The sequence below is a fragment of the Bos mutus genome, chromosome 19 (assembly GCF_027580195.1).
Source record: "Bos mutus isolate GX-2022 chromosome 19, NWIPB_WYAK_1.1, whole genome shotgun sequence".
In the NCBI taxonomy this organism is placed as follows: domain Eukaryota; kingdom Metazoa; phylum Chordata; class Mammalia; order Artiodactyla; family Bovidae; genus Bos; species Bos mutus.
This window is the reverse complement of record NC_091635.1, coordinates 58208276-58234592: the sequence shown is the minus strand read 5'-3', so window position 1 is coordinate 58234592 and position 26317 is coordinate 58208276.

The window sequence follows — 26317 nt, the reverse complement described above, 5'->3', positions numbered from 1 at the left end:
CGTCAAGAGGTTCTTTAGTTCTTCTTCACTTTCTGCCATAAGGGTGGTGTCATCTGCATATCTGAGGTTATTTATATTGTCCCAGCCATCTTGATTCCAGCTTGTGCTTCTTCTAGCCCAGCATTTCTCATGGTGTACTCTGCGTGTGTTAAATAAGCAGGGTGACATACTCCTTTTCCTATACGAAACCAGTCTATTGTTCCATGTCCAATTCTAACTGTTGCTTCCTGACCTTCATATAGGTTTCTCAAGAGGCAGGTCAGGTGGTTTGGTATTCCCATCTCTTTCAGAATTTTCCACAGTGATTGTGATCCACACAGTCAATGGCTTTGGCATAGTCAATAAAGCAGAAATAGATGTTTTTCTGGAACTCTCTTGCTTTTTCAATGATCCAGTGGATGTTGGCAATTTGATCTCTGGTTCCTCTGCCTTTTCTAAAACCAGCTTGAACATCTGGAAGTTCACAGTTCACGTATTGCTGAAGCCTGGCTTGGAGAATTTTGAGCATTACTTTACGAGCGTGTGAGATGAGTGCAATTGTCTGGTAGTTTGAGCATTCTTTGACATCGCCTTTCTTTGGGATTGGAATGAAAACTGACCTTTTGCAGTCCTGTGGCCACTGCTGAGTTTTCCAAATTTGCTGGCATATTGAGTGCAGCACTTTCACAGCATCATCGTTCAGGATTTGAAATAGCTCAACGGGAATTCCATCACCTCCACTGGCTTTGTTTGTGATTATTTGGGTTGTGAAGATCTTCTCTGTACAGTTCTGCTGTGTACCGTTGCCACCTCTTCTTAATATCTTCTGCTTCTGTTACGTCCATACCTTTCTGTCCTTTATTGAGGTAATCTTTGCATGAAATGTTCCCTTGGTATCTCTAATTTTCTTGAAGAGATCTCGTCTTCCCCATTCTATCGTTTTCCTTTATTTCTTTGCATTGATCGCTAAGGAAGGCTTTCTTATCTCTCCTTACTGTTCTTTGGAACTCTGCATTCAAATGAGCATATCTTTCATTTTCTCCTTTGCTTTTCACTTTCAGTTATAGTCCATTCATGTTTTCTATCCCTCTTTCAGTCAATTTTCTCGGATATTTTCTGAAAACACTGGTCATTGTATTATTAAGTTTATTTTTGTTTATGATGTGGAGGAATTATATCTTCATGGAATAATATCAGATATTATCTGTACAAATCTCTTCTTTCCTCTTCATTTTTGCTTATTCCTTTCTATGTCCAGTCTCTTCAGTTTAATACTTGATTTTTGGGGGTGTTTCATTTATAGTTTGGCACCTTCTAACCATGGACATGGTATAGATCTGTTTTGATTTCTGTCTAGTTTCATGTATGTTGATAATAGTTTTACTCTTTAGATATCATTTTGTTAAATTTATTTCTAGTTTTCATATAGATTTTATTGCTGATATGAATAGAATTTTTTAAATTTTCTAAATGTTTATTTTTGTTATGTTTTATGGACTTTTATTTTTATGTACCTATGTTTATGTAAGTATTTTTGTTTTCTATCTAATAACTTTGCTGAATCCCTATTAATTTTGCCTGACTGATGTTCTGACCATTCATGTTATTATATTTGCTATGAAGATATCAATGCTATGTATACAATGCTATGTATACTGTTTTTATCTTGCCTTATCATTTATTCTGTTTTCATTTCACATTTGCTTCCCTTCCTTCCTTCTACCCTTCCTTTATTTTTTTCTTTCCTTCTTTCTCCCTATTTACCAGATCTTTTAGGGCGATGCTGAAGAGCAATGAGTGAAGACAGTAACTTTATCATGTAGTGACTAAAGAACTTCAAAATTCTCATGATTAATATAGTATATATTGTACTTTCAAAAAATCAGATGGGTTATTTCTCTGAAATACTTTTACAAATAAAGATTGTCAGTTCTATGAAGTTTGATTTCATTTTATTTAAACTGCTTGTGAAAGCAGCAAGACTGAGATGTCTCAGATCATAAGATTCTGACTACCAATTCAATGTATTCTATCTCTCTATTGCCAACCTTTCTGAGTGTTTTTGTAGTAAACACTTCTGTTTAAAATGATACTATATTTAGACTTTTTTTTTTTTTTTTACCATTGTAGAATAAAGTATTAATGAATACACATGTGTTTTTCTTAGCTCTATTTTTATTGTTCTCTTACTTCTTTCTGGTCTGTTGAACTAAAATAATTTTGTTAAATCATTTTTTATGACATATTAGAATCAATATATTCAGATTCTTTCCCTTGGAAGATATATCTGTATCTATATCTATACATATATATTCTGGAAGTGTTTAAAAGACTCAATATTTCTATCTTTCATTCAAACACATGAAGAGCCTTAACATACTTTAAGAACTCATTCAATATTTTTCAATCAAGTTTTAAAGACATTTCTTTTTTAAAATGTAAAAATAAACTGCTGCTGCTAAGTCGCCTCAGTCGTGTCTGACTCTGTGCGACCCCATAGACTGCAGCCCACGAGGCACCGCCGTCCCTGGGATTCTCCAGGCAAGAACACTGGAGTGGGTTGCCATTTCCTTCTCCAATGCATGAAAGTGAAAAGTGAAAGTGAAGTCGCTCAGTCATGTCCGACTCTTAGCGACCCCATGGACTGCAGCCTACCAGGCTCCTCCATCCATGGGAATTTCCAGGCAAGAGTACTGGAGTGGGGTGCCATTGCCTTCTCCGAAAAACTAAACATACTTTAATATTCATTAATCTATTTTATTTATAAGATAATTTGTCAATTTTTAAGACTTTTTATTCTTTTCTGGAATCTGTATCTTCCCTAAATTTGTCATTTTCCTCTGTGACTATACATTTTTATAAATCATGTGAGATTTGTTGCATTAATATTTTTCTAGTGTTGAGTAGATTAGCTTAAGATAACAGAGTAGAAAGATGTATGTGTATTCTTTCTTGAGAAAGCACCAGAATTACAATTAGCTACTGGATAATAATTGATGGATAAACAATGGAATACACCAAAAATGATACTCTTCACCTAAAGCAAAGGAGAAACCACAGTGAAATTGTTGGAAGGGTACAACTATTATAGAATCAAATCCCATACCTGCCAGGTGGGTGCCCATAGACTTGGAAAATAATTATACAACAGAATTATCCCCCTGGAGTGAAGGTTGTGAGCCCTGTGCTGGGCTTCCTGCTCTGGAAGTTCAGCAATGGGAGGAGGAGTCCCCAGAGAATCTGTCTTTGAAGGCCAACAGGATTTGATTGCAGGACTTTTAAGAGTATGGAGGAAAAAATTCCACTTTTAGGGGGCACACACAAATTCTTGTGTGCATTAGGACCCAGCGGTGGGGGCGGGGGGGGGACAACACCAACCTCATAAGAGACTGACTCACACCTACCTTCTAGTATTAGTGGCTCTCTTGAAGAGGTGGGAGGTGTTGGCTATGCCTCAGTGCAGGGACAATGCCTAATAGAATTTAGCACCACCAGACAAGCTTTTCAGGAAGAAACCAACAATTTAAAACAACCTTGTATACATATAGGCTGCTGTATCAAAACCTCTTGGGAAGCAAAAACCCAAAAACGCAACATACACACATACACAGAAAGGAAAGAAAACAGCCTAAACACAACACAAAAGAAGGTCATCAAATCACAAGAAAAGAGGAAAAAAGAGGAAAAACAAAATAAAAAAGGACCTACAAAAACAAATCCAAATCAATTAAGAAAATGTCAATAGGATCATACATATCAATAATTACCTTAAGTGTAGGTGGAATAAGTGATCCAACTGAAAGATGAACTGACTGAATTGTCACCAAAAAAAAGATCAATATATAAGCTGCCTATAAGAGATCTACTTCAGACCTAGGGACACATATAGACTGAAATGAAAGGATGGAAGAAGGTATTCCATGAAAATGAAAATCAAAAGAAAGCTGGAGTACCAGTACTCATATTAGACAAGTTAGAATTTAAAATAAAGACTGTTTTAAGAGACAAAGACACTACATGGTGATCAAGGGATCAATCCAAGAAGATATAACAATTGTTATATCCAAAATACTAGAGTTTCAGCTTCAGCATTTGTCCTTCCATTGAGTATTCAGGGTTGATTTCCCTTGAGATTGACTGGTTTGATCTCCTTGGTGTCCAATGGACTCTCAGGAGTCTTCTCCAATTCCACAGTTAGAAGGCATCAACTCCTGGGCATATATCCAGAGAAAAACATGGTTTGAAAGCATTCATGCACCCCAATGTTTATTGCACCATTGTTTACAATAGCCAAGACATGGAGGCAATCTAAATGTTTTTCAACAGAGAAATGGTTAAAAAACATGTGCCACATACATACAATGGAATATTACCTGGTCATTAAAAAACAATGAAATAATGCCATTTGCAGGAATATAGATAGACTTAAAGATTGTCATACCGTTTCAAGTAAGTCAGAGAAATAGAAATATTGTATGATATCACCTATAAGCAGAATCTAAAAGGAAATGATACAGATGAACTTACTTATGTATAAACTTACATAAGTAAGTTCATAAACAAAAAGACTCACAGACTTAGATAAGGAACTTATGGTTGCTTGGGGAAAAGCTGGGGGAAAGGGACAGTTAGGGATTTTAGGACTGACGTGTACACACTGCTACAATTAAAGTTGATAACCAATCAGAACCTATTATATAGAACAGGAAGTCTGCTTAATATTATGCAACAACCTAAATGTGAAAATAACTTGAAAAAATAGGTGTATTATATATATATATATATACACCCACATATATGAATCACTTTGATGTATACTTGAAACAGTCACAACATTGTTAGTCAACTATAGTTCTAAACTGAAGTAAAAATTTTAAATATATATTTTTTTCATAGCATTTTCTGAAGCTATCAGAAAATCTTTTGTATTAACTTGGGAATTATAGTTGCCTGACAATTGAGTGACAGGGTATCAGCTATGCCAATACAGTAGGAACTTCAGTTTGAGGCAAAAGTATTCAGGCCCAAGATGATCACTTGTTCTTTCCAATGTTGAATTTGATTGTGATGAGTAACCTGGGGAGTTTGAGAGTGGAAAAGATAAGCAGTTAATTTGTTAACTAAAATTGAATTGTTAACTAATTGAATTCCGTCAGAAGGTATCGGCACTCCAGTATCCATCAGGTTGGGATTCAGGGAAAAGACTGGCAAAAGCCAGGCAGAGCTCCATTTCTCAGAAGGCCCTCAGGAACCAAGGAAGCGGTACCATCCATTATCAGAAAGAGATCCATATCAAAGCCCATTGGTCAAATTGAGAGTGTAGACCAAAGCTGCTATTCAAAGTAATGGCACATTTCTGACCAAATTTCTAAGGGCATTAAAAAAGATAACTGCGTAGAAGCCCAGATGAAAAGACAGGCTAAAGGCAAACCTTGGCTTTACAATTTTGTCAAAGATCATTTCTAATTTAAATGTTCATTTTGTGGAGCACTAAGATAATCATTTATGGTGCAAAAACTTTGTAACTGCAAGAAAATCTGTCAGATTTAATCTGAGCTTTCTAAACTGTTCATGTTCATTGTATAGACTGTGCTTGAATTTGTAGCTTTCTCCTAAAAATATAGATAAAATGTAAACAATTTGTTTCTGAAGGAAAGGCCACAACCTAAGGAAATTTTATTACAAATTGAATGGTTCTGTATTCTCTCTCACACACACACACACACAGAAATATAAAGGTGTTTAAGCATGCACTATATAACTAGCATGTTATAGGGCAGTTTACCTATGTGGTTTTATTTAATTTTCAACCCTTGATCTATGAGAAGGTATAATCATCTTTAGATGGCAAATGAGGAAATCAAGACTGAAAGTGATTGCATAATTTTCTCAAGCACACATACCTCATATCTGAGCAACTCTGAAACTCTTGTTATTTTTCTTCAGTCAGGATGTCCTCTGTAATCATAGCATGTTGGCATGTCTGGGCCTTAAGAAGTTAAGTCCTGCATTTGAATAATTTTATGTACCTTAAACATGAAAACAATTATATGAGCTATGATTAGCTTTAATATTGCAGTCTTACTTTAGATAATGTAGTATACACAATATAGAAAAGTTACTACCCACTCCATATCAAACATCACTTATCATCATGTAGTTTTAAACAGAAGAGTGATGATAGTATTCTTTTAGCCCCAATTAAACAAACCATTCCAGAGAAGGCAATGGCACCCCACTCCAGTACTCTTGCCTGGAAAATCCCATGGACAGAGGAGCCTCGTGGGCTGCAGTCCATGGGATTGCTAAGAGTCAGACAGGACTGAGCGACTTCACTTTAACTTTTCACTTTCATGCACTGGAGAAGGAAATGGCAACCCACTCCAGTGTTCTTGCCTGGAGAATCCCAGGGATGGGGGAGCCTGGTGGGCTGCCATCTATGGGATCGCACAGAGTCAGACACGACTGAAGTGACTTAGCAGCAGCAGCAGCAGCAAACAAACCATTCTTGTCAATATGTTTTTGATATAAATTCAAATTAAATCTGACATGTTGGTAGTTAGATTTCAAGATGCTAATATTGATTATTATATTATATGTTTAATCACCTTTCTAGACAATTAGGGCAAACTAAATAGGTCCAGAAGTTCTCACTCAAAATATTGATCAAAATTATATGTGACTTCATAGCTGAGGGTATTTATGGCTACTCTTGCAACTAAAGGCTTCCCTGGTGGCTCAGACAGTAAAGTGTCTGCCTGCAATGCATGAGAACTGGGTTCGATCACTGGGTTGAGAAGATCCCCTGGAGAAGGAAGTGGTAACCCACTCCAGTACTCTTGCCTGGAAAATTCCATGGATGGAGGAACCTGGTAGGCTACAGTCCATGGGATCACAAAGAGTTGGACATGACTGAGCAACTTAACTGGTTCACTGGTTCCCACAACTAGATAGGGAGAAGATAATATATTCTAAGATATTTGGCTATAATATTGCTTCCAGATTTTAAAGCATAGTTTAAAAATGTGATTGAGTATAAAAAGGCATTACTTTGTATTAGTATTCTTTTAAAGTTCAAAGACACAAGCTCTCTTCAAAACAGCACAAGATTTAGGTTTTAAGAATTCTTTTTAATCTTCCCTATAGTTCTGTTAATCAATAGTTGTAAATGTAGTATACTGAAGGAAAAGTCAGCAATAACAAAGAACATGAGAATTAACAATACTGATAGTCTCTAAAGGATTTGGGTCTATTTCTCCAACTAAATATAAAATCAGTGAAATGTGGAGTCCAATGGAAGAACACAGTCTTTTTCAATTCAAAAATTTACTTTTTTTTTTTAATTGGAGGGTAATTGTTGTGTTGCCTTCTGCCATACATGAATCAGCCATCAGTTCAGTTCAGTCACTCGGTCAACTCTGACTCTTTGCAACTCCATGAATTGCAGCACGCCAGGCCTCCCTGTCGATCACCCACTCCCAGAGTTCACTCAAACTCATGTCCATCGAGTCAGTGATGCCATCCAGCCATCTCATCCTCTGTCATTCCCTTCTCCTCCTGCCCCCAATCCCTCCCAGCATCAGGGTCTTTTCCAATGAGTCAACTCTTCGCGTCAGGTGGCCAAACTACTGGAGTTTCAGCTTTAGCATCAGTCCTTCCATAGAACACCCAGGGCTGATCTCCTTTAGAATGGACTGGTTGGATCTCTTTGCAGTCCCAGGGACTCTCAAGAGTCTTCTCCAACACCACGGTTCAAAAGCATCAATTCTTCGGTGCTCAGATTTCTTCACAGTCCAACTCTCACATCCATACATGACCACAGGAAAAACCATAGCCTTGACTAGACGGAACTTTGTTGGCCAAGTAATGTCTCTGCTTTTGAATATGCTGTCTAGGTTGGTCATAACTTTCCTTCCAAGGAGTAAGCGTCTTTTAATTTCATGGCTGCAGTCACCATCTGCTGTGATTTTGGAGCCCAGGAAAATAAAGTCTGACACTGTTCCCACTGTTTCCCCATCTATTTCCCATGAAGTGATGGGGCCAGATGCCATGATCTTCGTTTTCTGAATGTTGGGCTTTAAGCCAACTTTTTCACTCTCCTCTTTCACTTTCATCAAGAGGCCTTTTAGTTCCTCTTCACTTTCTGCCATAAGGGTGGTGTCATCTGCATGTCTATGGTGATTGATATTTCCCCTGGCAATCTTGATTCCAGCTTGTGCTTCTTCCAGCCTAGCGTTTTTCATGATGTACTCTGCATATGTTAAATAATCAGGGTAACAGTACACAGCCTTGACATATTCCTTTTCCTATTTGAAACCAGTCTGTTGTTCCATGTCCAGTTCTAACTGTTGCTTCCTGACCTGGATATAGGTTTCTCAACAGGTAGGTCAGGTGGTCTGGTATTCCCATCTCTTTCAGAATTTTCCACAGTTTCTTGTGATCCACACAGTCAAAGGCTTTGGCATAGTCAATAAAGCAGAAATAGATGTTTTTCTGGAACTCTATTGCTTTTTCAATGATCCAGTGGATGTTGGCAATTTGATCTCTGGTTCCTTTGCCTTTTCAAAAACCAACATGAACATCTGGAAGTTCATGCTTCACATATTGCTGAAGCCATAGGTATACATATATCCTAAAGGAAATCAATCCTGAATATTCATTAGAAGGACTGATGCTTAGCTAAAATTCCAATACTTTGGCCACCTGATGCAAAGAGCTTGACTTTTTAGAAAAGATCCTGATGCTGGGAAACATTGAAGATAGGAGGAGAAGGGGATGACAGAGGATGAGGTGATTGAATGGCATCATTGACTCAATGGGCATGAGTTTGAGCAAGCTCTGGGAGACACTGAAGGACAGGGATGTCTGGCATGCTGCAGTCTATGGGGTCGCAAAGAGTTGGTCTCAACTGAACAACTTAACAACAGTACATATGTCTGCTCTTTCTTGAACCTCCCTCCCACCTCCCACCCCACCTTCACCCCTCTAGGTTGTCACAGAGCACAGATTTGAGCTCCTGTGTCAAAACTGCAAATTCTTACTACCTATTTTACATATGATAATATATATGTTTCAATGCTACTCTCATTTCATCCTACCCTCTCATTCCCCTGCTGTGTGCACAAGACTGTTCTCTATGTCTATGTCTGGATCTCTACTGCTGCCCTACAAATAGGTTCATTAGTACTATTTTTCTAGATTCCATATAGATGCAGTAATATATGATATTTGTTTTTCTCTTTCTGACTTACTTCACTCTATATAACAGTCTTTGGGTCATCCACCTCACTATATCAGTTCAGTTACATTTTTAAATGCACTGCTTGCAGTATTCTCTCCAGGAAATCATACTATTTCATTTCAATTTCCTTATTTTTTTTCCTCAACATTTTAGTAATTTTTTATCATTAAAATTATCTTATTTTTGATTGTGAAAAAATGTGTTAGGATGCTGAAGCATAAAGATTGGAATGAATATCCATTCAAAATTTGTTTCAGTCATTCAATAATAAAATTATATACTGAGCACTATAAATTTAATGGCATTTCATGTATGTGGAAGAAAGGTTGCAAAGATTAGTAAGATCTTATCAATGTCTTTAAGTAAACAAATTTTATTATTTTCATTTTGTCATAAATAAATCATTATATTTAAATCATTATAAGATCCCATTAACTGAAAAATGGATGCCTCTTGTAGGATATTAAAATGTGAAAATCCAAATATCTTGAAACTTATAAAACATGGTAAGCTTCTGAGTCTGAAACCAAAATTTACTTAGTATTTTGGTATCCTCATTTCATTTAATATCAAACTATAACATTTTTTAAAGACAACTAATTAGTCTTTGAAAATACAATTTTAATGACTTCATATTAATTTATTATATGAGTATGCCATGGGTTATTAATAGAATCTCTAGTCATTGTTCTTATTTTTTTCTATATACTGATTATTGCTTTCTTGAATATCATGCACACTACTGAATCTTTGTTAGGATAATTTTTTGTGTATATTAATCTGATCAATAATTCTACTACTATCCTAACATATAATACTCTGAGCTGACACATATATTTTTAACCTGAATCATTTTTTGTTTGCATAAATTATTTTTATGATTTTTTTCTTTAGGAAGTGCATTTAGATAAGGCATTTTCTAAATCTGCCATGTCTGAAAAATATTTTATCTACAGAGTGGCTAGGTCATGTTTATTTTTCCTCTGTAAATGTTACTCAGTTGTCTTCTGATATTTTAATGTCACTGAGATTTCTGAGGACAGCTTGATTTTTTTCATTTCCTTCCCCCAGTGAACATTTATTGAGCATTCACAGGGTGCTTGTGCTGGCAAATTGTAACCAAAGTGGCAGGGTTATTACCCCTATAGATATTTTTGTCACATAGTGAGTGAAAGTGAAAGTCGCTCAGTCATGTCTGACTCTTTGTGACCCCATGGACTATGGAATTCTCCAGGCCAGAATATTGGAGTGGTATTCCTTTCCCTTCTCCAGCGGATCTTCCCAACCCAGGGATAGAACCCAGGTCTCCAGAGTCTACCTTTTATAGGCAGCTTCATTTTTTCCAGCCTACATATTTGAACAAATAGTATTTCCTCATCTTTTAATCCTTAAAGCTTATGTTAAATTCTATGTTGACAAGAAGATTCCATCCAATCTTCCAAATCTGATGGATTTCTAATGACCAGGTCTTGGGGTGTGTTGAAGCATCATGGGATTGAATTGTTGGGAAAAGAGTTCCATGGTCAGTCACTATAATATGTGTAGTGGCTGCTGAGTATTTTACTGTGCAAGTTAAGCAAAGTACATTTCAACTTGCAATGTCTTGTTTCAAGTCAGCATTCCTATTGTTTCTTTTATGAATGAGTTTTTTTCATCTGTTTTTCATTTAAAAATAGAGATTTTTATACAAAACATATTTCTGTGATCTACATACCCTATATTTTACCTTTTCTTATTTTTATCTCTATCTCTTCCTTGAGTTTTGGGAAGTATTTCATAATTATCTTCTATATCTAATGATCTTCTTTCTCTTTGTAGTCACCCACTATAATGAGTTATACTGTGTGTGTGTATGTTTAATGAATTACATTGTTGTGTATCAGTCAATGTTGGCAGGAAATGTATGGCATTCTCAAATCTGGTGTGTTTTAGGAAAAATTTTTAAAAGGGGCACATGTTTGATCTGGATATAGGAAATAATACAGAAAAGTGGGTTAGTCAAAGCAATGGTTTTTCCAGTAGTCATGTATGGTTGTGAAAGTTGGACCATAAAGATGACTGAGCACTGAGGGACTTTCAAACTGTAGTGCCGGAGATGACTCTTGTGAGCCCCTTGGACAGCAAAGTGATTAAACCAGGTAATCCCAAAGGAAATCAGCAATGACTATTCATTGGAAGGATTGATGCTGAAGCTGAGGCTCCAATACTTTGACCACCTGATGCAGAGAGCCAATTCATTGGGAAAGACCTTGATGCTAGGAAAGACTGAGGGCACGAGAAGAATGTGGTGACAGAGGATGAGATGATTGGATGGCATCATGAACTCAATGGACATGAGCTTGGGAAAACTCCAGGAAATAGTGAGGACAGGGAAACCTAACATGCTGCATTCCATGGAGTCACAAAAAGCTGGACTTGATTGAGCAACTGAACAATGACTGACACTAATAATAGCCATGTGCTATTCCCCTACCTCACGTGAAGTGAAGCAGCAGTTATGAAAACCTGGAACCATGGACAATCATGTGGAGTGAGCCACCTGGTATTAGCTAATGGTTAAGAGAAGCAGAAAGCTCATGGCAATGTCACAGAGAGTAAATCAAAGAATAATCAACATTAAGGTGTTTTTGAATAAAAATGTAGTCCTTTCTCTTTACTGAGAAAAAAAAAATTTAAAGACCAACAGTGTGTAACAACTATACATCAGCACATAATGAAAACATGATATGGCAGAATTGAGAGCAAACAGAATGATCGTATTAATAAATTAATAAATTTAAATGATTTCAACTCAGTAAGAAAGATTTGTATGATTAGAACACACAAATCAAAACCCAATTTTTACTATATATATGAAATGCATCTAAAAATATGATGATCCAGAACAGATACAGTTGTGAAATGAATGGGAAACTATACCAGGAAAATGATAAAAAGAAAGCAAGGTAAATGCTCCTGATATAAAGCAAGATTTTAAGTGCAAAAAATCATTAAGTAGTACAAAGAATGCAAAACTGACAGATTTAGCAAATGAAAATACTGAAATCTCAGTTAATTTTAATTTTAGATAAACAGTTAATATTTTAATATACTGATATTCCATGCAACATTTTAACACAACTTAAAATTTATGCATTATTTGTATAAAATCTAAGTTTAACAGGAATTCATGTATTTTCCCAAAAATCCTACTCATTTGCCAGTAAATAATGTTTACCTGAACAAGTATAAATTATGGGATATAATCATAAATTTCTTTATATTTATCTTTTATTGTCCTTTAAATTTTCTATTTTCCCAACAGGGCTTACTGCACACCAATAGTTTCTAACTCCTCCAGCACTGTAGTTGACAAAGAGGAACAGGTAAGACTTCATAGACTTGACTGATACTTTATTGGTTATTAGCAACATCTCTCTTAGAATGCACGGCATAGCAAAGACACAGACATGACTGAGTGACTAAACAACAGAAGTTCAATTCAGACAGTATGGTACTGGAACAAAGACAGAAATATAGATCAATGGAACAAAATAGAAAGCCCAGAGATAAATCCACGGACCTATGGACACCTTGTGTTTCACGAAGGAGGCAAAAATATACAATGGATTAAAGACAATCTCTTTAACAAGTGGTGGTGGGAAAACTGACCAACAAGGTGTAAAAGAATAAAACTAGAACACTTGCTAACACCATACACAAAAATAAACTCAAAATGGATTAAAGATCTAAATATAAGACCAGAAACTATAAAACTCCTAGAGGAAAACATTGGCAGAATACTCTGATATAAATCACAGCAAGATCCTTTATGACCCACCTCCCAGAATAATGGAAATGAAAACAAAAATTAACAAATGGGACCTAATTGAACTTAAAAGTTTTGCACAATGAAAGAAACTATAAGCAAAGTGAAAAGGCTGCCTACAGAATGGGAGAAAATAATAGCAAATGAATCAACTGACAAAGAATTAATCTCCAAACTATACAAGCAACTCATGCAGCTCAATACCAGAAAAACAAATAGCCCAATCAAAAAGTGGGTAAAAGAGCTATACAGACATTTCTCCAAAAAAGAGATACAGATGGCTAATAAACACATGAAAAACGTGCAGCATCACTCATCATTCAGTTCACTTGAGCTCAGTCGTGTCCGATTCTTTGCGACCTCATGAATCGCAGCACGCCAGGCCTCCCTGTCCATCACCAACTCCCGGAGTTCACCCAAACTTATGTCCATCGAGTCGGTGATGCCATCCAGCCATCTCATCCTCTGTCGTCCCCTTCTCCTCCTGCCCCCAATCCCTCCCAGCATCAGGGTCTTTTCCAATGAGTCAACTCTTCACATGAGGTGGACAAAGTATTACAGTTTCATCATTAGTCCTTCCAATGAACACCCAGAACTGATCTCCTTGAGGATGGACTGGTTGGATTTCCTTGCAGTCCAAGGAACTTTCGAGTCTTCTCCAGCACCACAGTTCAAAAGCATCAATTCTTCAGTGCTCAGCTTTCTTCACAGTCCAACTCTCACATCCATACATGACCACTGGAAAAACCATAGCCTTGACTAGATGGAACTTTTTTGGCCAAGTAATGTCTCTGCTTTTGAATATGCTATCTAGGTTGGTCATAACTTTCCTTCCAAGGAGTATGAGTCTTTTAATTTCATGGCTGAAGTCACCATCTGCAGTGATCTTGGAGCCCAGAAAAATAAAGTCTGACACTGTTTCCACTGTTTCCCCATCTATTTTCCAGGAAGTGATGGGACCATATGCCGTGATCTTCGTTTTCTGAATGTTGAGCTTTAAGTCAACTTTTCACTCTCCTCTTTCACTTTCATCAAGAGGCTTTTGAGTTCCTCTTCACTTTCTGCCATAAGTGTGGTGTCATCTGCATATCTGAGATTATTGATATTTCTCCCAGCAATCTTGATTCCAGCTTGTGCTTTTTCCAGCCCAGTGTTTCTCATGATGTACTCTGCATAGAAATTAAATAAGCAGGGTGACAATATATAGCCTTGACGTACTCCTTTTCCTATTTGGAACCAGTCTGTTGTTCCATGTCCAGTTCTAACTGTTGCTTCCTGATCTGTAGAGATACGCAAGTCAAAATCTCAATGAGGTACCAACTCATGCTGGTCAGAATGGGTGCCATCAAAAGTCTACAAACAATAGATGCTGGAGTGAATGTGGAGGAAAGGGAACCCTCTCTTACAGTGTTAGTGGGAATGCAAACTGGTACAGCTACTATGCAGAACAGTGTGGCAATTATTTAAAAAACTGGAAATAGAACTGCCATGAGACCTAGCAATACCACTGCTTGGCATACACACCTCAGTTCAGTTTAGTCCCTCAGTTGTGTCTCGCTCTTTGTGACCCCATGGACTGCAGCACTCTAGGCTTTGTTCTCCATCACCAACTCTCGGAGTTTACTCAAACTCATGTCCATTGAGTCAGTGATGCCATCCAACCATCTCATCCTCTGTTGTCCCCTTCTCCTCCCACCTTCAGTCTTTCCCAGCATCAAGGTCTTTTCATATGAGTCGGTTCTTCCCATCTGGTGGCCAAAGTATTGGAGTTTCAGCTTAGCATCAGTCCTTCCAATGAATATTTAGGACTGATTTCCTTTAGGATGTATGGGCTGGATCTCCTTGCAGTCTAAGGGACTCTCAAGAGTCTTCTCTAACACCACAGTTCAAAAGCATCAATTATTCAGCATTCAGTTTTCTTTATAGTCCAACTCTCACATCCATACATGATTACTGGATGCACAGCTAGGAAACCATAATTGAAAGAGTCCTGTGTACTCCAATGTTCATTGCAGCACTGTTTACAATAGATAGGACATGGAAGCAACCTAGATGCCCTTCCGTAGATGAATGGATAAGGAAGCTGTGTTACATATACACAATGTAATATTATTCAGCTATAAAAAGGAATACATTTGAGTCAGTTCTAATGAGGTGGATGAAACTGAAGCTTTTATACAGAGTGAAGTAAGTCAGAAAGAAAAATAGTAATACTGTATATTAATGCATATATATAGAATTGAGAAAGATGGGAACAATGATCCTATATACAAGGCAGCAAAAGAGACACAGATATAAAGAACAGACGTTTAGACTCTGTGGGAAAAGGTGAGGGTGGAAAGATTTGAGAGAATAGCATTGAAACATGTATATTTTCATATGTGCAATAGATGACCAGTACAAGTTCAATGCATGAAGCAGGCCACTCAAAGCTGATGCACTGGGGCAAGTCAGAGGCAAGGGGTGGGGAGGGAGGTGGGTAGGGTGTTCGAGATGGGAGGACACATGTACACCAGTGGCTGATTCATGTCAATTATGGCAAAAAACCATCACAATATTGTAAAGTAATCCTCCAATTAACATTAATTAATTAAAACAAAAAATAACAGACATTAATGGAAAAAAGCTACTTTTTTTTGGAAGGTCATGCAAATTCTTACTTTCTAAGAACCTTAATAAAAATCATGTGTATTTAAAAAACTGTTTTTCAATTCAATTGCTAGGGTAAATGTCCATTTAGCCCAATAACCCTCATTTTGCTATTTGTTTTCTTTATGTACTATGGCTTTTTTTCACCTCTATTCCTCTTTTTGTATTATATATGTATAGTTTTTTTCTAGCATACTATTTTAATTCCTCTGTGGGTTTTTTGTTTGTTTGTTTGTTTTTGAGTTGTGTCCTTAGTGCTTTCCCTGGGAGTTACAGTTAGCACATTAATTGACAATTTAGTTCAGATAAAAATCATCCTAATTTCAATAACATACACAATCTTTGCTCCTCTATAATCTCACACCTTCCCTCCTCCCTTATGCTATATTTATCATACAAGCTATATCTTTATATACTGTGAGTCCATCCCACACTTTATAATAATTGCTTTCTGTTATTGTTATTTAAATTAGGTAGAAAAAAGTGTTACAAATGAAAAATGCATCTGCACTGTGTTTTTTAATTGGAGTGTAATTGTTTTACAATATTAGTTTCTGTTGTACAATAAGGTGAATCAGCCAAATGTGTACATATATTCCTCCCTCTGTAGACTCCCTCCCATCCCCTCATCCCACTCCTCTAGTTAATTTTACCAGTGCTCTTTACTTGTTGCATTTCAGCCTGAAGGACCCCTTTTCATATTTTTGTAAGGGTACTTTGCTAGAAACAAATAATCTTGGTTTTGTTTATTTTGGGAATATCTTAGTTTGTCCTTCATTTTTGAAGGATAGTTTTGCTTGATAGAATTATTTGTTGATAGCCTTTGTTTTTTAGCACTTTGTATATGTCATCCCACTGTGTTCTAGCATTCATGGTTTAAAATGATCAAGCATTATTAGTCAGTTATTGAAGCTCCCTTGTATGCAATTAGTCAATTTTCTTTTGCTCTTTTCAAGATTCTTTGCCTTTTGGTCTTTTGACCATAAGTGTCTTAGTGTGGATTTTTTTGAGATGTCAGATTAATGTTATAATGGTTTTTGGTCACAACTGGTCCAAATATTATTCCTTTTCTTTCCTCTGTCTCTTGTCATTCTGTAACTCCTAAAATGTGTATGTTAGTTTGCGAGATGGAGTCCCACAGGCCTCTTGTCAGTCAGTCAGTTCAGTCACTCAGTCATATCTGACTCTATGTGATCCCATGGACTGCAACACACCAGGCCTCCCTATCCTCTGCTGCTGCTAAGTCACTTCAGTCTTGTCCAACTCTGTGTGACCCCATAGACAGCAGCCCACCAGGCTCCACCATCCTTGGGATTCTCCAGGCAAGAACACTGGAGTGGGTTGCCATTTCCTTCTCCAGTGCATGAAAGTGAAAAGTGAAAGTGAAGTCGATCAGTCGTGTCTGACTCTTAGTGACCCCATGGACTGCAGCCTACCAGGCTCCTCTGCCCATGGGATTTTCCAGTTAAGAGTACTGGAGTGAGATGCCATTGCCTTCTCCTCTAAGGCCTTATTAATTTTTTCTTCATCATTTGTTTTATTTCTCAAACTGAATAATTTCAATTGCCCCTTTTCAAGTGCACTGGTTCTTCTTTCTGTTCAAATTTGATGTTGAACCCCTCTAGAAAATTTTCAACTGCAGAATTCCTGTTTCCTTTTCATAATTTCTATCTCTTTATTGACATGCTTTATTTGGTGAGACATTTGCATGGTTTGTTTGCACATGTTTTCCTTAAGCTCTTCAGCATATATAAAATAGTTGGTTTACAGTCTTTGTCTAGTAAATCAGAATTTGCTGTATGACTCAGGGAATTCAACCCGGGGCTCCCTGACAACTGAGAGGGGTAGGAGGGGAGGGAGGTGAGAGAAATGTTGAAGTGGAAGGGGACATGTAAACATATGGCTGATTCATGTTGATGCCTGCTAGAAACCAATGCAGACTGCAAAGCAATTATCTTTCAATTAAAATAAATTAATTTAAAAATTACCATTCTAACAATATAAAAATATAAAAGTGAAAAGAAATAGTCTTTGGCTAATAAACTCAATGTCTGGACTTCTACAAGAACATTTTTATTCATTATTGTCTGAAAAATATTTTCAATACAATTTTTTGTGGTTGAAGACAGGACATTTTGAATATTACACTGTGGCCACTTTGAGAGTCAGATTTTCCCTTCTGAGTTTTCTTGTTGTTATTCTCTTTGTTGTCATTTATTTGATTGTTTTTGCTATTATTCAGAGAAGGCAATGGCAACCCATTCTGGTACTCTTGCCTGGAAAATCCCATGGATGGAGGAGCCTGGTAGGCTGCAATCCATGGGGACGCTAAGAGTCGAACAAGACTGAACGACTTTACTTTCACTTTTCACTTTTCTGCATTGGAGAAGGAAATGGCAACCCACTCCAGTGTTCTTGCCTAGAGAATCCCAGGGATGGTGGAGCCTGGTGGACTGCCATCTATGGGGTCACAGAGAGTCAGACACGACTGAAGCAATGCAGCAGCAGTAGCAGCTTTTATTGCTTTTTGTTTGAATGTCTTTTCTTGGTTAATTTGGTAAATTCTATGCTCTTGTTTTTTGTGTTCACTGAAGTCTGTGTTTGGTTAGCTTAGTAGTCAGTGAAGGACCAGACAGAACTTTCTTTAAATGCCTTGAATGGTAAGTCTCTCAATCCTTGCAGAGAGGCATGTATGCATGTTGGGATGTCTCCAACTCCCCAAATTGCTGCCTTAACCTTCACTTCCTCCTTGCACCAGCTGCAAAGTCAGGTAGAGTTGAGATACCAGAAAGTTCTCGGGCCTTTCCTGGGCATATAGAGTCTTGCTCATGTTTGTGCTCTTCTGGATCACCAAGAATATTCTAGAGCTTTTTGGCCCTCCTAATAGTTCTTATTTCCTAGTTTTTCCTTTTAGATGTTTTCATTAGCCTCTTACGTGGCACAAATGATATTTCTGCCTCAGGCAACTGTGATCATAAATAATTTCTATGATGACTTTGAATGAATGCCCTGAGGATAGAGCTGTTTATATAAAGCAAGCTCTGAGTTAGGTTAGAGAAAGACAAACCCTGAGAGCAAGCTCCTTTCCAGGGAGCTTCCAGCCTTGGTTAATAAGTGACAGTTCCTGTGGATGGGACTTTTGTTCTATTCTGTCCTGTTCTCTCCATTATGATGACATTGTGTGACTTTTGTTTTTTCAAAGCTACTTGCAGAGTTTGAGAGAGGATGTTGTGTATAAAACCAATTAAGATTCCATAAGGCTTGCTGTTCTTAATGAGATTCAGCTAGTTTTCTTGAGTAAACACTCCTTCAGTTCAGTTCAGTTCAGTTCAGTCACTCAGTCATGTCCGACTCTTTGCGACCCCATGAATCGCAGCACGCCAGGCCTCCCTGTCCATCACCAACTCCCAGAGTTCACTCAAACTCATGTCCATCGAGTCGGGGATGCCATCCAGCCTTCTCATCCTCTGTGGTCCCCTTCTCCTCCTGCCCCCAGTCCCTCCCAGCATCAGGGTCTTTTCCAATGAGTCAACTCTTCTCATGAGGTGGCCAAAATATTGGAGTTTCAGCTTCAGCATCAGCCCTTTCAATGAACACCCAGGACTGATCTCATTTAGGATGGATTGGTTGGATCCCCTTGCAATCCAAGACTCTCAAGAGTCTTCTCCAACACCACAGTTCAAAAGCATCAATTCTTCGGCACTCAGCTTTCTTCACAATCCAACTCTCGCATCCATACATGACCACTGGAAAAACCATACCCTTGACGAGACAGATCCCTGTTGGCAAAGTAATATCTCTGCTTTTCAATATACTATCTAGGTTGGTCATAACTTTCCTTCCAAGGAGTAAGCGTCTTTTATTTTTTTATTTTTAATTTTATTTTATTTTTAAACTTTACATAATTGTATTAGTTTTGCCAAATATCAAAATGAATCCACCACAGGTATACATGTGTTCCCCATCCTGAACCCTCCTCCCTCCTCTCTCCCCATACCATCCCTCTGGGTCGTCCCAGTGCACTAGCCCCATGCTTGGGCTAGTATCGTGCATCGAACCTGGACTGGCAACTCGTTTCTTACATGATATTTTACATGTTTCAATGTCATTCTCCCAAATCTTCCCACCATCTCCCTCTCCCACAGAGTCCATAAGACTGTTCTATACATCAGTGTCTCTTTTGCTGTCTCATACACAGGGTTACTGTTACCATCTTTCTAAATTCCATATATATGCGTTAGTATACTGTATTGGTGTTTTTCCTTCTGGCTTACTTCACTCTGTATAATAGGCTCTAGTTTCATCCACCTCATTAGAACTGATTCAAATTTGTTCTTTTTAATGGCTGAGTAATACTCCATTGTGTATATGTACCACGGCTTTCTTATCCATTCATCTGTTGATGGACATCTAGGTTGCTTCCATGTCCTGGCTATTATAAACAGTGCTGCGATGAACATTGGGGTACATGTGTCTCTTTCCCTTCTGGTTTCCTCAGTATGTATGCCCAGCAGTGGGATTGCTGGATCATAAGGCCATGTTCATGGATTGGAAGAATCAATATAGTGAAAATGAGTATACTACCCAAAGCAATTTATAGATTCAATGCAATCCCTATCAAGCTACCAACAGTATTCTTCACAGAGCTAGAACAAATAATTTCACAATTTGTATGGAAATACAAAAAACCTTGAATAGCCAAAGCAATCTTGAGAAAGAAGAATGGAACTGGAGGAATCAACCTACCTGACTTCAGGCTCTACTACAAAGCCACAGTTATCAAGAGAGTATGGTACTGGCACAAAGACAGAAATATAGATCAATGGAGTAAGCATCTTTTAATTTCATGGTTGCAATCACCATATTGTTGTAAACCTTTGGTTAATTTCCAGATTTCTGGAAAAAAAATTGATTTGACAATTTTTGCTTGTGTTAATGTTGCTTTTATGGATTTTAGAAGGCCCTTACCCTATTACTTCAGAAGTATTTTCTAAAGCAATTTTGCAAGTTTATAATAGCTTGTGTGTGAAACTTATCCATGCATTTAAATGGGTCTATGAGATTTGACTCACATTTTTCTCTCCCTGATTATTAAAAATATTTATTATCTCCTGGCATTGTGTTATTATCAATTAAAATATGACCACCATCTTATTTTCTTTGTCCTTTAAATGACTTAACTATTTTGCTATTTTGTCCATTTTGTTGTTGTTGTTGTTGTTTATTTTTCTTTCAAGTCTTCATTTCAGATGAAAGATTCTGGCATTATTTTCCCTAAGAGATACTGTCCTTTCAAAATGTAGTTTTGGCATTCCTGAAAGTCGAAATGCCTGTTAAAAGACCACTGAAATTGGATGGTGTGTTAAAAGCAGATTTGCTAAGTCATGTCTGACTCTTTGTGGCCCCTTGGACTATAGCCTGCCGGACTCCTCTGACCATGAAATTTCCCAGGGAAAAATACTGGATCATTTGGTTCTCCTAAAATCACAAGGAAGAAAAGTGCTGCAGACTATTCTCCAACAACTGGAACCTGTCAAATGAGCCCAATTGCTTCTCCCACAAGCTCAAAAGAACAAGAAAACAGAAATGGACCATCAAATGTACTTCAGCCACCCTTACTTTCTGGCCTTTTGTCAATCATGCTGAGCCTGTTGCCTTCACAAGAACTGCACTTGCACTTCTTTCAACCTGGAATATTCTTCCTCCAGGAAAGAGGGAAAACTTGAATCACCTCAGTATAAACAAGAGAATGGAATCTACTATGCAAGACAATGAATTCATGGTGTTGCTATCTAAAGTTGAAAAATCATCAGAAGAATTCATGGAAATAATGCAAAATTTAAGTAGTATACAGGCTTTGAAGGGCAGTAAAGAGCTTGAAAATCTCATTGGTATCCCCCATGCATCATGTGTCTTTAAAAGAGAAATGCAGAAAACAAAAGAACTAATGACTAACGTAATAAAGCAAAAACTATTTAAAAAGAAGAATTCAGGACTTCCCAACAAAGGACAGGAAGAATATATGTGGACCATCATGCTGCCACTGCTGCTAAGTCCCTTCAGTTGTGTCCGACTCTGTGCGACCCCATAAACGGAAGCCCACCAGGCTCCCCATCCCTGGGATTCTCCAGGCATTTAGAAGAAACACACTCACTATGAATGCCAACTTCTGTATCTGCCTGATCATATTTAAAGGAACAGAAGAAATGTCTGTAATTAATCTGTGCAGTGAATACCAGATCATAGCATAGGCAGGTGCGTGTCTAGATAAAATTTCTTGAAGCTAATTTAAACTTTCCACACACACCAGTAGATAATCTCAACATAAATAATACATTTCTTCTTGACCCTTTAAAGTAAGCCAACATATAGAAGAAGATCCTGACTTACATTATGTATCTGGTACACTTCTGTATACTTTTATCATTTGTGGATAGACTTATAGCTTGTATGAAAATGGCACCTTTGGTAGAGCTCTATATCTTAAAACTCAGATTAAACCCAATAGTGAGTGGAAGTAGGTCCTCATTTCCAACTTAAAGCTCTAGATTTGTACTAATTAGATTCTTTTAAAAGCTTTTAAAATTGTAAGTTTACTTTAGCTTCTACTTCATAGATGTTTTTATTCTAGTTATGCCTATGCTTGTAGAGAAAAAATATTTTCAAAGTTTTAAAATTCTTACATCTTTTATAAAATGCTGGAATGCATTTTTCAGTGCAGATATTTAAATGTGAGGTTGTTTTTAAACTGAACTACACAGAATCTCCTGAATATAAAGAAAAGACCTCATCTCATGGGACAACATGTGATTCCCTCCACATTTTGAAGCATCAAATTTTTAATTTTCTACAGTGTTGTTTTGTATTATCTATTTGTCCTGTCACAAAATAAAGGGGAAGAGTGAATCACAAAAAAAAAATGTAATTTTCAGTTTTTTTATTTTTAAAATTTTGCTAATATTTTTCTGAATACATGTTGTAGTATTTGTTCTGTTTCATTTATTTCACTTCCTTCTTTGGTGATGCATATACATGCTCAATTTACTTTAATTTTCTTCTTAAAGAAATAATTTACATTCTTTTTTTGGAATTTAAATTGTCTTTCTTTTTATCTTAAAGCATTCACTCTTATGTTTCTTTTAGTTTACTGTTTTTTTCTGAAATGAATTTTTATTTGCCTTTCTTGAATTCTTTCACTTTATGAGTTTTCCTAATTCTATGATTATTCATGCTTTGGATCACTTTTAGCTTGTTTTGAAATACTAGGTTAGAGGTTCCCCTGGTGGCTCAGTGGTAAAGAATCCCTGCCAAGGCAGGAGACATAAGTTCAATCCCTGGTCCAAGAAGACCCCACATTCTCTGGATCTGTTAAGCCTGTGTGTTACAACTGCTGAGCCTGTGCTCCAAAGCCCATGTGCCACACCTACTGATGCCCACATGTCCTAGAGCCTGTGCTCTGCAACAAGAGAAGCCACCACAATGAGAAACCCATGCACGGCAACTAGAGAGACTAACTCCTGCTTGATGCAACTAGAGAAAAACCCACACAAAAAAAAAAAAAAAAAAAAAGGGGGCGGGGAGGATGTTAGGCTAGAACTTTATATTTATATATATTTTATATGCATATATTTTTTGTGTGATCTCATTGTCTATAGGGACAATATTCTATTCCTTATTCTTTCTTTGGCATAATAACAATGTTGCTTATGAAACCATGCAGCTCAAATTGGGATTTGAACCCACATATCAGGCCTCAAATTTTGCCAAAACTCATGATATTCCAAGTGAGATCATACCCTTATTTCAACACTTAATGAAGCTGGGATTCTTGATGTCTTATCACAGAAAGAAATCAGTGAGAGACAAAGTGATAGGTAAAAAGTGGATATATTTAGACAGAAACACCATTCACAGAGTGTGGGCCATCTCAGAAGGAGACAACAGCCTCAAAATATGGTGTGATTAGCTTTTTTTTGCTGAGTAATTTCATAGGCTAATGTGCATGCCAAGTTGCTTTAGTCATGTCTGACTCTTTGCTACCCCATGGACTGTAGCCTGCCAGGCTCCTCTGTCCATGGGATTCTCCAGGCAAGAAAACTGGAGTGGGTTGCCATGCCCTCCTTCAGGGTATCTTCCCAACCAAGGGATTAAACCTTCATCTCTTATGTCTCTTGCATTGGCAGCAGGTTCTTTACCACTAGTGCCACCTGGAAAGATGAGGCTAATGAGTGGAGGATTATTCCAACTATTTTTGGAGTAGGGTCAGAGACTTCCAGGATTTTGGCCATTGCTCAATTTTTGGTATTTGATAGTTGACTTGAAAATGTCTTGGTGCCTGTGGGTGTGTCATTTATTTAACATGCTAATGTGTTATAATGAACATATATTGAGACTCAAAGTCTAGTGGAAGTCAACTTGTCCACCATCTTGGATTCATCTGGTTCTAATCAGTTTATGTCATGTCCTAGGGTTATGTCATTCTTCCAAAGTTATTGTCTTGCCCCTTCCTTCCTGTTGTGTTTCCCCTTCAGAGATTTTACTCCCATGTTCTTATGGGAATCAGAGGGACAATGGTCCATTTTCTGTAACTGCTTCAAGATAGAGTTGGAGCATTAAACCTTACCTGTCAGGGAATAAAAATCTCTGGATGCCTGATCTAGGGGCCGTAGGGCAGAATAGCTCCTGGTTTTGAATCAGTCTGGGCTGGAATCCCCCCATAGTCATCATCTTGATGTGGAACTGTTGTAACTATTTCCTTAGCCTTCCTATAAATCTTCTTGATAATGAAGCACTTCTTGTAACAGCATTAGAGTACAAAATAACTACCTATAAATGACAAAAGACTTAAAAGTCATGGTTAAACATCTGATTACAGGGCAGTTGATAAAGAAACATGGTTGCAATAACCACAATTATGAATGATTAACATACCAAATAATCCTAATTAAATAATTTCTCTTTGAGATACCTCAAGCATCTTCTAAAATAGCCCAAAGTTAGCCAGAAATCAAAATAACTTTAAAATTTGGAATTTTGGAAGTTTGTCAAAAAGGTTTAAAATTGTCAAATAAAGTCATGGGTCACTGTGAGAAAATATTTATTCCTTAACCAAAGTTACAAAAGTTCTGAAAAGCAAGTAGAAATCATTTATAGGCAGAGGAACTCACACAATCTGTTGTCAAAAGCCACATTTCAAGAATTTTTGAACGGAGAAAGTAAACTCAGTCTTCTCCTAGTCCACTCCCAACAAAATCCATTTACTCACCTAAATTTAATGCAATCATAGAAAGTCTTGATCATGTAAAACTTTTTTCAGTATTTCATTCCTCATACTTTCTTTTACTGAAAATATATATCTTGTTTCCTTAAAAGTTTTTTTTTTCTTTTTCCCCCACATTGAGTTACTTTTTTTGCTGACAAATTTGAAATAGATATAATAAGGTCTAGTCAGTCAGTTCAGTCGCTCAGGTGTGTCCAACTCTTTGTGACCCCATGAATCGCAGCACACCAGGCCTCCCTATCCATCACCATCTCCCAGAATTCACTCAAATTCATGTCCATCGAGTCGGTGATGCCATCCAGCCATCTCATCCTCTGTCGTCCCCTTTTCCTCCTGCCTCCAATCCCTCCCAGCATCAGAGTCTTTTCCAATAAGTCAACTCTTCGCATGAGGTGGCCAAAATACTGGACTTTCAGCTTTAGCATCATTCCCTCCAAAGAAATCCCAGAGCTGATCTCCTTTAGAATGGACTGGTTGGATCTCCTTGCAGTCCAAGAGACTCTCAAGAGTCTTTTCCAACACCTAGCTAAAACAGATGTATTATACTTAACATTGATGATTCTAAAGACATTTCTATATTAATCAGACTAACAAGCTTAAGCCACCATCAATACCAAGTATAAATTTAGTACTGAATGTTTTCCAGATGACATGAACCTGAAATTCATTCTGGCCAGGTTATTTTCTGAGTGTTTATATTGGCACTTAATTTCTTTTAAGGAAATTACATACAGCTCTTTTATGAATTTATTTTTGGCAATGCTATACATCTGGGACTTCCCTGGTAGCTCAGAGGTTAAAGAGTCTGCCTGCAATGTGGAAGACCTAGGTTCAATCCCTGGGTTGGGAAGATCCCCTGGAGAAGGAAATGGCAACCCACTCCAGTATTCTTGCCTGGAGAATCCCATGGACTGAGGAGCCTGGTGGGCCATGGACTCGGACATGACTAAGTGACTTCACTTTCACTTTTACATACATCTACATTACACATATAGGTACATAGAAACATAGAAACACAAGGGTGTCACAGTTCCCACTCTAAAATTTCAGCCCTGAGTCCCAGATAGCAATGTAAAACCCATAAGTTAACAAAAGAGGCTGAATTAAAATTGGGTTTCCAGAGGATGGAACAAATCAAATGGAACTTGTCCAGATGGCTAAATCTTTTTACTAAATATTTACAGAAAGACACTTAGGATTTGTATTTATTCTTGACAAGTCAGCTTCTAAATTATTTTACCCTCTTTTCAAAATTTGCATTTTTAAAAGATGGCAGAGATAAGGATTCCTGAAAAGACCAGGTATCACATTTGCATTTCAAAGATACAGGTGAGTTCCTCCTAGGATGACTTTGTTTCCC